Source organism: Chrysochloris asiatica, unplaced genomic scaffold (genome assembly GCF_000296735.1).
Source record: "Chrysochloris asiatica unplaced genomic scaffold, ChrAsi1.0 scaffold00228, whole genome shotgun sequence".
Taxonomy (NCBI): Eukaryota; Metazoa; Chordata; class Mammalia; order Afrosoricida; family Chrysochloridae; genus Chrysochloris; species Chrysochloris asiatica.
Window position 1 is genome coordinate 1,438,136 of NW_006408746.1, and position 13,421 is coordinate 1,451,556.

At 41.7% G+C, this 13,421-nt stretch overlaps 1 pseudogene; it reads right to left on the reverse strand.

The window, feature by feature from the left end:
• Positions 1-4,318: 4,318 nt before the first annotated feature.
• The window catches only part of LOC102811313, a 9,677-nt pseudogene continuing 574 nt past the window's right edge, over positions 4,319-13,421 (reverse strand).

Genomic DNA, 13,421 nt, shown 5'->3' on the forward strand with positions numbered 1-13,421 from the left:
GTGTGAAGCGTGCGTAGTTGCTTCAGTGCTTTGCAGCGGGATGAAAAATGTTAAGCCATGCCTTTATCTCCTTTCCCTCTATCAGGACTGACTTCTCACTGCCTTACACATTCCATTTGCCAAACTCGCTGCTAGCAAAACGTTCAACTTGGTTGAATGGCAACACCTTTGTAAAATTGTCCTCATTTCCTTCTGCAAAAGAAGTCACATCATTCTACTTCCAGAGAGTATATATTTTTGTAATACGTATTACAGTGCCATGCCGTTATATTCAAAATGTGAAGACTAACTCTGAGCTGGGTATTGAAGCAAGAGAGGAGTACGTGATAAACATGGGATACAAGGTTTTCAAAACCTCACAACTTGGTCTCGTTAGTTCCTGTACCTTCAACTGAGCAGAAGCAAAAACAGAAAGTATGCACAGGTATTTCTGTCCTGCAGCTGTAGTTACAGCTATTACCACGTCAAGTGAGTTATGAATTGGTGGGTATTTTTTTATTCATTAATCCATGTATAGCTACAATTGTTTAAAAATGTATTTGCTCAATTAAAAAATTGGCAGAGGACATGAACTGACACTTCACCAAGGAAGATACTCAGGCAGCCAATAAACATGAAGAAATGTTCGTTATCATTAGCCACTGCTGTTGTTAAGTGCTGTCAAGTCAGCTCTGACTCGTAACTACCCTGTATAGGATTTCTGAGGAGTGCCTGGTGAGTTTGAACCACTGACCTTGTGGTTAGCAGTCCAGTGATTACCCTACAGCACCGTACCAGGACTCCCATTAACCATTGCTGTTGTTGTTAAATGCCATCAAGTCATTTCTGACTCAGCAACACTGTACAAGGTTTCCAAGGAGTGGTTGGTGGGTTTGAACCACCAACCCTTTGGTTAGTAGTACAGTGTTGATCCTACAGTGACACACCAGGACTTCCCTGTTAACCATTGGTGGTGGTGTTTGTGCACCATGGAATTGGTTCTGACTCATAGTGGCCCTGTATAGGATTTCCAAGGCTGTAAATCTTTACAGGAGCAGAGAAAGCCTCATCTTTCTCCTGTGAAACAGCTGGTAGTTTCAAACTGCTGACCTATGCTACCAGAGCTCCTTCATTAGCCATTGCTGTTGTTGTTAGGTGCCATCGAGTTGCTACCAACTCATAGTGACCCTATGTACAACAGAACAAAACACTGTCCAGTCCTGGGCCAACCTCACAATTGTTGCCATTGCTGAGTCCATTGATGCTGCCACTTTCCCAATCCATCTCGCTGGGGGTCTTCCTCTTTTTCTCTGACCCTCCACCTTACCAAACATGATATCCTTCTCCAGCGACTGCTCCCTCCTGACAATATGTCCGAAGTATGAGAGCGAAGTTTGGACATCCTGGCCTCCAAGGAGCACTCTGGCTGCACTGCTTCCAACACAGATCTGTTGGTTCTTTTGTCAGCCCATGGCACTTTCAATATTCTCCTCCAACACCATGCCTCAAAAGCATTAGTCATTGTTGTTGTTGTTGTTAAGTGCCATCAAGTCAATTCCGACCCATGGTGACCCTGTATAGGGTTTCTGAGGAGCAATTGGTGAGCTTGAACTGCCAACCTTAGAAAGATGCAAATAAAAATGAAATATCATCTCACACCAGCATTAATAGCAAAGTTCACAAAAACAGAATACAATAAATGCTGGAGAGACTGGGACCCTCCTACATTGCTGGTGGGACTGTAAAGTGGGAAAACCACTGTGGAAAATGGTATGGTGCTTCCTTAAGAACCTGGAAATAGAAATGCCATATGACCCAGCAATCTCTCAACTTGGTATATATCCACTAGAAATAAAAGCCAGGACACGAGTAGATACATGCACACTGATGTTCATTGCAGCTCTTGTTTACAACAGCAAGATGATGGAGATAGCCTAAATGCCCATCAATGGAAGAATGGATAAACAAACTTTGGCACATGCACACAATGGAATAGTGTGCAGAGGTTCATCATAACATGGATGAACCTGGAGTACATTTTCTGAGTGAAATGAATCAGTCACAAAAGGACAAATAATGTATGAGACAACTATGCAATAATTCAAGAAATGGTTTTCACGCTAAAAGAAATATTCTTTAATGTTTACCAGGGGTGGGAGGAAAGGGAGAATAATTCATTGGCTGGAGTGTAGACACAGTTAACTTGGGTGACAGGGAAAGCAATATACAAGAAGAGGGTGGTTTGCAGAAGAATAATGAATACAGGTGAAGACATGGAGGTTAGCAAGGACTAAAGGAGATTGAGATAAATATTGTTATATACTCAACTTCGGAAAAACAATGTTCTGCGGATAAATATATGGATAGAAACAAAGGCTGAACAGGTATGGAAGGATATATACTCCACAAATATACAAGGGTTTGAAAGAATATATTTGTACATGGGTATTTACCTTTGCTGCAAACACACTTATGAATGTGGTGGAGCATACAGGGGGCAGAATTATGAAAATGTCTTAGATGTTATCAAACATCTTAAGGCAAGGGGTTTAGGGGCTCAGGAACATACTCTCGGGGACACCATGGTCAATTGGTATAACATAGTCCACAAAGTGTTCTACATCCTACTTTGGTGAGTGACTAGGATCTTTAAAGTTCATGAGCAACTATTGGTCTCTCCATGTGTGGAAGAAAGAAGAGTGATGAGAATTGAGGATGCTAGGAACCAATTACTCCAGTGAACTAATGGAACATGTGACTCCATGACTCTGAGACCAGAAGAACTAGATGATGCCTGGCTACCACTGCCAACTGCTCTGAAAGATCACACAGAGTGGAGAAAATGTGAAGCAAAACTCAAAATTAAAAAACAAAAAAACAAAAAAAAACAACTGGGTTTATTGTTCAGAAAGAGTGGAGGAACTGGAGACTATGGCCCTTGACACTCTTCAGTGAAGCAGTAGATAGGTGTGTAAGGCGGACAACAACACTAGGAAGGGGCAACATTTACCTAAGGACAAAGTTAAGAAATATGGGAGGTGGGTGGAATGGAAATAGGAACCACAGGGAGGAAGTGGGATAACTGTTGTTGCACAGAGGAGATTGCAATCATTGAAATGAAGCAAAGTGCATGATTTGTTGAATGTGAAAGTGATGATTTTGTCTGTAAAACTTCACTCAATTCATAATACATAAGATATAGTTAGATAGATAGTCCTGGTGTGGCACTGTAGGATAAGCACTGGACCACAAGATCAGTTTGAAAATGCAAGGTCTGTGGTTCAAGTTCACCACCTGCTCCTCGGAAACCCTATTCAGTTCAGGGGCGCTATCAGTGTAACCGACTAGCGGGCACTTAACAAACAACATATATATATATATATAGTTGTTGTTGAGTGCCGTCGAGTCGGTTCCGACCCATAGCGACCCTGTACAGGGTTTCCGAGGGTGTAAATCTTTACGGGAGTAGAAAGACTCATCTTTCTCCCGCGGAGCGGCTGGTAGTTTCGAACCGCTGACCTTAATATGTATGTATATATAATGTTGATATATATATATCAGCATTACTCCAAGTCAGAATTAACAACAGTACATATATATGAAACTTTATTATCTTGCTAATTTCTAAATATTAGCACACTATGAAATAAGGTGGAGAAGAGAAAAACACTATGTCTTCTCTGAAGTTAAAGAGAAGACCAGTGGTTCTTTGATGACAGTGATGGAAACTACCTTAGAATGCAGAGACCGGCCGTGACCACTGTTTACTGCTAGCGCCTTGTTGTCTCTGAGGTCTAGATGTTCTTGGTAAAGTCAGTCTTACTGAGAGGAGATTGTAGGGTTTTAGAATGCAGAGGCCGACCGTGGCCACTGTTTACTGCTAGCGCCTTGTTGTCTCTGAGGTCTAGATGTTCTTAGTAAAGTCATACTGAAAGGAGATTGTAGGGTTATGGGGTCAGCTACAGCGGCGATGTTTCGACGAGAGCCGAGGCATTTTAGAGCCTCCTTCGGTGCTGCGCGGACAGTGAAGGCGACGCGCGAGTTTGGAGCCTTCTCCGCCACTCCGTGTCTAACAATAAGGGTGGCCAAACCTGCTAACCAGACCGCTGCTCCTTTCCCTCCACTCGCTCCAGGCTACTGGGTAGGTCTCCCCCCGCTTGCCCCGCCCACGGCGGTCCTGCTTTCCTAAATTGAGCCCCTTGTCAGGCCTCCTAAGTCCTCCTAGTTTTGATGAGCCTAGACCAATTGGCTCCGCCTTCCCAGCCTGCCCCGCCCCTGGTCAATTGACTCCTCCTCCTGACCCTGTCTCGGGCTTGTTTAACTAACCGGGTCCCCAGATCTAGGCTCCTTCTCCTAGCCCCACCCTCTGATAATTGGCTCCGCCTTCAGGGCCGGTCTCTGGCTCCTGGCTCCTCCTTTCCCGCCTGGCTGGCCCGCGTTCTGCTGATCCCTCTGAGGGAGTGAAAAAGGGGCTCAACGCCGTCAGACCTCCCAGCCTGCGTTCTAGTGTCCCGGCGCCTCCGCGCCTCCTCCTTCTCCGAGTAAGTGCCTCCCGGGCGCACTCATCCGCGCTCACCCCGGCTACTCTCCCTAGGCAGTCCAGCTGCGGACTGCTCCTTAGGGAGCGCTTCCAGCGCACAGTTTCGGGAGTGAATGGGTGTGAGTGGTTGCGGGGGTGTGCGTGTGTTTGTGTGTAAGTGTATGCGCGTAGTTTTGGAAACTCCTCGGAGTTTTATAAAGTTACTGAGTCTTGTAGAGAATGCCGGCCCCTTACCGACTTGGACAGACCCCTATACCTCTACTTCCTGCCCTGCGCCCCACTTCCCCCTTCCCTTTCTTCTTCTGTAGACGCTGCCCCCGGTGTGTGTTACGCCCTCCTCCTAGTAACCAATCGCACGTGCTAGCGAATGGGCTGCCCAGGTTATCACGACGCCCCAGATTGCAGAGATGCTGGTCGGAGATTGTAATCCACCCCCGATTTGTAAAGCGGGCAGGGACCGGAGCTTTGCTTTGAGATCTTTGGGTGAAGACGTTCTCTGAAGAAGCTGTGCGTGTGCGTGCGCGCGCGCTCGAGTTTGCTTTAAGATCATTTGGTGAAGACTTTCTGTAAAAATGTGTGTGTGTGTGTGTGTGTGTGTACGCACGCTTGTGTAGTCCAGTGGCAGTGGAGCCCCAGCACCTGCTGCAAAGACACCTGAGCACCCAAGCTCCTCGCACCCATGGAAGTTTATGTTGTTGTTGTTAAGTACCGTGGAGTAGGTTCCAACTCATAGTGACCCTGCACAGGGTTTCTGAGGCTGCACATTTTTATGGGAGCAGAAAACCTCATGTTTCTCCTGCAGAACAACTGGTAGTTTTGAACTGCTGACCTTGAGGTTAGCAGCCCGATTCATAACCACTACGCTACCAGAGCTCCTTATGGCAGTTTATAAGGCACGCTCAAGACCAGGTTGACCAGCCAGACTTAGGTACTTACTTAAAAGATATTTGGTGATTCAATGACAAAGTACTTCTAAAACCAACTAACTGATTTCCTAAAACGCGGCACAAGATAGAAATAGCAGTGCCCTGGTCGGAACCGTGGATGGAATGAGACAATGTTTGAAGGCCAGATGGATAATTCACCCATAAACTTACCCATAAATTATTTTTATTGGGGGGTCAGTAAGCTTTTAATGCGAAACATATTTCTTCATTAAAAAAATTAATTGGTACCTTTGCTATCACAACAACAGTATTATGCTTGAGTCCACTTATAAAACAATTTCTTCCTCTTTAAAATGATTCCTTGGTTGCTGAGGAAATAGTCTCTGAATTCTTCGACATCGCAATTTCTTTTCTCTGTATTCTTACTATGAAGGTGGTGGTGTTCCGTGGAGTTGGTTCTGACTCTTAGAGATCCTGCATGGGGTTTCCGAGGCTGTAAATCTTTGCAGGAGCGGAAAGCCTCATGTTTCTCCCTTGGAACATCTGGTAGTTTCGAACTGCTGACCTTGAGGTTAGCCACCTGACTCATAATCTCTATGCTACCAGAAACATTTCCCTCCTCTTTGAGAAGAGATGCTGGTTGGGAAATGACCTTTTGAGTGAAAATTAAGCATTGAGGTGTAGGGACAACAAAACTGTGTGGCTAAAGGAAATAACGAGAACAGAGCAGCCTTTAAGATGCCGTTGTGCATTGGCATATGAAAGTTAAAAGTTGATAAATTAAGTACTGCTTATCGCAGCAGATATTTTTATCCTGGTTTGAGTCCTGTGTTCACAAAAGTGTTTCCACACTGCTTAAACTAAGAAAACATTATGCTTTACTGTGTAAACGTATGACACCATCTCTCTTTAAGGAGAGAAATAATTATCACACTTAATTAAACGCCTGGAAACATTTATTGCCACTTTCTAATTACATCTATCATACAGAGTTAAGTCAGCAAGTTATTGTTAATATTCTAGGTCGTAGCACAGCTTGTTTGTCGATTTTTTAAGAAGCCTATTTCCCTCCATATACTTCAACTGCCCCCCTTTCACCCCTCATTCTCGTTCGAGTTTTTACCTAAATGTTGAATAGATAAATTTTAAGGAAGTGGTATACCACCTGACTTCCTATAAAAAACAAGTAACGATGTTGCATGTTTTGTGTAGAGCATAAATGTTTACTTTATAAGCCATTGAATGGGAAGATTCCCTTAAAAAAATTAAAAGTGATTATGCAAATTGGACTTTAATTTTTTTTTCTTTAAGTAAGACTTTCAATCTATAGTGCGCCCTGCTCTAGTGTGTTTAAATTTAATGAGAAAGATGCTATGTGAGCTAGATGTTCTTTTCAACTTTATTGTTATTACTTTTTCTGTTTCTGACTGTATTGTCAGACTTAACCAAGGACAAGCTGTTCTGGGGTCCCAAAGAGAATGGCATAAACTGGAGGTGAATGAGCTGCAAGAGCTAGGAACAGCGCATTCTACAAAGCCTGTTCTTTGCAATTCTTCATTCTGTTGAAATTGGAGGAAAGGGTGTGTGGGGAGAAAGGATTGCATTTGAACAGTACTCATTAGGAAATGCTGGGGGGGAGGAAGGGAGGCAGATTTCTAGGTGGCTTATGGCTTGGGAGGAAAAGGAGTGGCACTATAGGATAAGCAGTGGACTGCTAACCACAAGGTTGGCAACTCAAACTTAACAGCCACTCTGTGAGAGAAAGATGAGGCTTTCCGTTCTTATAAAGATTTACAACCTCAGAAGCCCTGAGCTGGTTTGCTGTGTGTTGGAATCAGCTTAATGACAGTGGGTTTGGGTGTTTTGGGGGGTTATGGCTTAGGGAAGCGCTCTCCTAATACAGTAGTAAAGTGCTCCACTGCTAATTGAAAGGTCAGTGATTTGAACCCACCAGCTGTTTTAATGTTTTATTGTGAATTATGTGATGGTTTACATGGGAGAACATTAGCTTTACATTAATCCTATCGTATATATCGTTTCATCGCCATGGTTACAATTCTCTCCATGCATCATCAACCAACCAAAGGGTACATACACCCCACAAGCCTGCCCCCTGGTCATCAGCACACAGCTTCTCTCCCACTCTGAGTCTAGAGTCACCAGCCACTCCATCTCTCCACGTCATAGTCTCTGCCTCCATCTCCCCACCAGCTGTTTTGCAAGAAAAAGATGTGTCAGTCTGCTTCTGGGAAGGTTTACTGCCCTTGAAACCCTATGGGACTGTTCTACCATGTTCTATAGAGTTGCTATGAGTCACAACGGAGTTGACAGTAGTGAGTTTACTTGATTAGTATAACTTGTGGAACTTCAAATAGATGATCTTTGGAGTTGACCACAATGCTGGGCACTGAAGAGGTCTGATGGTCAGTGAACTCAGTAAATCCTTTTCTACTTGGGATATCCCAATTTGGAAGTAACACTTTTCCTTGTTGGCTGATGTCCTGTAGAATAGTTCCTTCCTCAGTGTCTCCATTTTTGCCTGGTGCAAGCAGAAGGAAATGAGGAGACAGGAGAGAACCATGGTAGCAATAACTGCCACTTGTCTTTTCACAGAGAGGAATGAAAGTGGGCAAAAGGGACACCGACTTAACCACGGGAACAAGGGCACTGATTGTAGCAACAAAGCACATGCACAGCAGACAGCCTAGACAAAAAGGGGGTAATCTATACCGTTTTGGCGTACCCTGAGAGCTCTGGCTCTGAGACAGAAGTTAAGGTAGGGCATTGTGTGGTGCCAGATTAACTTTTATCACCTCACCCTTCCCCTCACTGCCCACATCCTGCACTTAATGCTAAATGCACACAGTAAGAACTCAACAAACAGTGAAAATGAGTTTAACACCCCAACTTTATGTTTCCCTGTAACTAAGAGTTTACTTACCACTCTCCTATTCCTGAATTTGATGATGGTGGTACAGGAACTCAGCCAACTGCAATTTCCAGACTTTGTTCACCAGGGGTACTGCCCAGTAGCTGACAGTGACTAACTTAATGTGTCAAAAAGAAAATAAAAAGTAGGTTTAGAATCCTTTTACGTTTCACAAAAGAAAGTAAAGGCATTTTCCTAGTTAGGACTGTGAAAGAGACATTTTCAAAATATTCTTATTTCTCAATAATCTTCCTTCTGATGTCTGTTTAAAATAACCAGGGGGGTAATTGCAGTGATGCAAATGGTAAATGTAAGTCAAATCTGTCCAATGGAGGCAAGCTAGTTTTCATTCTATATTTTGACCTGAAGAAGAGAAAATGAGCTACAAGTGAAATGTAGATATTTATAGCATGTTAGAGATAAGACACACCTTAGAAACCATGGTGTCAACGGTTTTAGACCATAACAATTTGCCATTAGTGCAGGTTTGGAGGAGTATCCCCCTCAGTCCAGCTTACATGAAGCATACACCATTTCATGTACAGGCATTTATTGAGCTTCTGTTAGTGGGCATGGCACTGTGTAATCCTCTCAGGTTTAAATGAAGATCTTAGATCCAAGAGGTTGAGGATGGGAAGGAAGATATTTGTTTGTTAAAAAGAGGTCCCTGAGGATAAACCGATACTGGCAAAAGTCGGGTCAGCATCTTCTTAATGTTTCACAACAGAAAGTAAAGGCATTTCCCTAATTTAGGACTGTGGAAGAAACATTTTCAAAATATTCTTATTTCTCAATAATTTTTCTTTTGATGTCCGTTTAAAATAACCAGGGGGGTATTTGCAGTGAAACTGATTTAATAGGATTTTTATTTTAGGGATTCGGGGGGTGGTGAGAAAGTCTTTATGTCAAGTATAAAAATTACCTGAGAAATAGTGCAGTTGCCACCAATAATTGTGTATTGTTCACTCCACCCCTTTAAAGAGAAGTTGCTTTTCCCCTAAATGCGAGTATTTATGAATCCCATTTCACAATCAAGGTAGCTTAATTACTGCAAAGCTAGATGGATGTTGTTTTTCATAGGGTTGTCCTTTTTCATATAGAACAAAAGGGGTTAAAGATCAACATGATACTACTGTTCATCTGAGGTGCCTGGAGTCTAGGTATACAGCTTCTCTACACACATACATACACAAAGATGAGAAGTCAAAGAATTCCGTCTCCATTGGAACGGAACATGCTAACTTGTAAACATTCATGTTTGTAAACTCCACTCCACTTAGTTTCCATTATCATTGGGAATAAAGATGACTTCCAGTCGAATCAAGAAGAGGTTGATTCAGAATGTGACTTTACCAGTTGCTCGTGTCTCAGTCACTACTGGCTGTATGACTTTGGGCAATCTATATGAGACCTCTGAGAGGAGTCCTGGTATGGCACTGTGGGATAATGCACTGGACTGCAAAGTCGGTTTGAACCACAACATCAGCAGTTCAAGCTTACCAGCCGCTCCTAGGAAACCCTATAGGGTTGCTATGGGTTGGAAACAACTCAACAACACTTAACAACACAAATACTGAGGATAGTATTGACACTGTAGGTTGTTGTGTAAATGAAACAAAATGCTCCACTCTTATTGTCCAGCAGGCAGAAGGCACCAGCAAGTGGTAGGTTTTATAGTCTCATTTTAAAGAGAATGGCGTTTGGACTGGGTCATAATGAAGTAGAGAGAGTGGTAACTTGTACCATATGTGCTTTTAGCATGAACTTTTCTTTTTCTTCTCTAATGATGCTAGAGGAGTCTGCAGAACAGAGTGAATATAGCACAGTTTCAGTGATTCCCAGCTGCAGAATCACATGATTATATAAGAGAATTCTTGCTGCTACTGGTAAAGGTAAATTAGCCAAAGCAGGGCATTGGTGTTTTGTGTGTCAGAGCACAAAGAACGTTGGCATCCATTAAGCTGCCCGTGTGTAAGGAAGGTTTGTGAAAGACCAATTACAGTTCACTTCTGAGCATTTGGTTGGCCTCTTATCTCTAGAGGCCTATGTTTAAAACAGGTGATGGGTGACACCAGGTTATCCAAGATAGAAAGAGCAAGATATCATATCGCAGCTGCCCCTGATGTCACAAAGGGACTTGGCTGATGGCGAGACTTTAGGGGGAGTTGTGTAATTTCATGGAGACAGAGGACAAGGATTGTCTTGTCCACAGGGCAGGAGCTATTTGCTTGTTATCCACTGTTGCAAGCCCTTCTCATGATTCTGTTCTTGGCACGCATTACTTCGTTGAATATTTGAAGCATGCAAAAGAGTGAGAAACAGCCATATGGCCAGTACCTTCTCTAAGTCTCACTCTTAGTCCTTCAAAACCAAATTAGTTTAGCTCAGTCTTTACCCCCCCTTCCCTCCCAGGTAATTATTTTATTTATTTTAAAACTTGAGTTTCTCACAACATGGCTGTCAGTATACGTAGGGGAGGCAGAGGTTGTGGTGTATAATTGTGGAGACCTAAGTATACTCATTGTTTCCTGTCTTGAACACTTAATTTGATTCCTGTTCAGACTCATATACACCCAGACTTAACAAGGGAATTTCTTAGAAATGTCATGGTCTTCTGAGAAAAAATACAGGAACAGTGTTGACAACAGATTGTAAAGCCCTGAACAAACTCTGGTGATTCAGACCTTCCTTTAAGAAGTAATTGCAGTACCTGATCCCACCTCTTTGTAATCAAGAAAGTCTCGTTTGTTTTTCCTTCTCTATCTCTCTGAAGAGATGAGGTAGCTTATGGGAAATAGCAGGTGTTTGATAAAATACTACTTTGAGAACCCTGTAAGGGCAGAGTCGTCCACATTTAGTGATGGAATTCCTTTGGCCTTAGTACAGAGCTAGGTCCCAGGTGACTCACAGAGTATTCCTGGGGAGGTGAATGAGCTCAGGTCTCTGTGAGTATCTGGTAATGGTCTGTATTTATTTGTACAAAGCCAATTTGCACCTTGCCTTTTATGGCTTCGAAGAACTGATAGTGCATACAAGGAATGCTTGCCTGGTATTACTTACCAGGGTAAGAGACTTTGTGTAAATAGGGAACCTCCCAAGGAAACAGCTGTCCCTACCCTGTATACCTATAGTGCTTATCACCTCCATAGCATAGAGACTGTGCCCAGGTAGAGTGATTTTAAGAATGTGATGTTTTTTATAACTCCAAAGGTGGTATGCCAAATGAAACTTTGAGCTTGTCCAGTGTCTTTTATTTTAGGACTCATCCAGGGCAGTAGAGTCCCAACTTGACTGCATGATAGCATCACCTGGAAAGCTTGATATAAAAAGTACAGATTCATGGGTTTCAATCTACTGAATCAGCATCACCAAAACTAGCCTTGAAATCTGTATTTCTAACAAGTTCCACAGCAGTTTGAGAACCCCTGATCTAAGAGACCATTTTTTTTTCCATGTCATTTTTATAAACAAGGTTATTTAGGCAGGAGATAGCTATAGAAATTTTTAAGTGGCAGAAAGAACAAATGTCTTGAAAATACAAATTGACTTTTGAGTTTAAAGAAGGTTACAATGAACATGTATACATGAAATGAACACCTATGTACCCAACCTGAGATTAACATACATGACAGCACCAACCAGAACTCAATCCAGATATGTTATCGCTGTTAAGTGCCGTTGAGTTGGTTTCGACTCATAGCAACTCTGTACTGTACAGGATTTCTCAAGAGCAGCTGGTGAGTTTGAACCACTGACCTTGTGGTCCAGTGCTTATCCCGTAGCACCACACCAGGACTCTGGTCTTGATATGGAAGTATAAAGTAAAACAGACCTCAAAAATTGAAAATAGGAAACCAGAGATACCAATTTATAATAAAGTCAACTATAAAGCAAAAAGAGTTCTATATCTATAGTGTAGATATAGAACTTCCAAATGGTGAGGAAGTTAAGTAGATTTCAAGATAAAACAGATTGCTTTTCTAGACCCGGAGAGGCAGAGGGGCTGTGTGCTGATGACTTTGGTTGTTAGATGATGCATGGAGGGGATTGTAATCATGACAATGAAACAATATACGGTAGGTTGAATGTAAAGCTAATGTTCTGCTATGTAAACTATCACAATATTTCACAATAAAAACTTTTTTTTAAAAAACAAAGAAAGACAGAAAAGAAAAAAAGATCAAAATGAATGTCAGAAGAGACTCTGACACTTGCTCTTGAGTGTAGAGAAGCTAATGTGAATGGAAGAAATGAAGTAAAAGAGTTAAACACAGAGTTTCAAAGGACAGCTCAGGAACACAAAATAAAGTATTATATTGAAATGTGCAAAGACCTGGAGTTATAACACCTGTCTTTTGGTAGCTTAAATTATTATATATGCCTGAATGTTATGTTTTTGTTTTTGTTTTTTTAAAAAAGTGCTAAAATAAATAGAGAGAAATACTCTTAACTGATGGTACATGGAGGGGATTATAATGAAACAAAATATATGATTTGTTGAATGTGAAACTTATGATCTGCCCTGTAAACTTTCACTAAATTCACAATAAAAACTTTAAGAAAAAAAGAAAAAAACAAAACAACCAAACAACAGATTGTTTTAAACAGGGAAAAAAATAATAACTTACTAGGAAAGTGATTATTAATAGACCTTCAAAATTAATAGACCTTCACATTAAAATAAAAAAGAAAAGAAAAAAGATTTAGTAAACATTGGCATAACAGAAATAAAGAGAAAACCCAAGAAAACTGAACTCAGCATAGAAAATTATGTGGAATAAAGAAACAAGTAGCACCACACATGAAAAAACACAGTAAAATGACAGCAATCAATGCATACCTCTCAACAATTACACTGAATGTAAATGAATTCAGTGCACCCGTCAGTAAACGGAGTAGCACACAGCCTAACTGTCCATCAACAGAAGAGTGGTTATGCAAACTTAGTACATAAACGCAATGGAATACTATGCACCATTGAAGAGTAAAGATTAATCTGAAAAATACCTCAACATGTATGATCATGAATGAAACTGGAGGACATTATGCTGAATAAAATTAGTCAGTCACAAAAGGACGAATATTG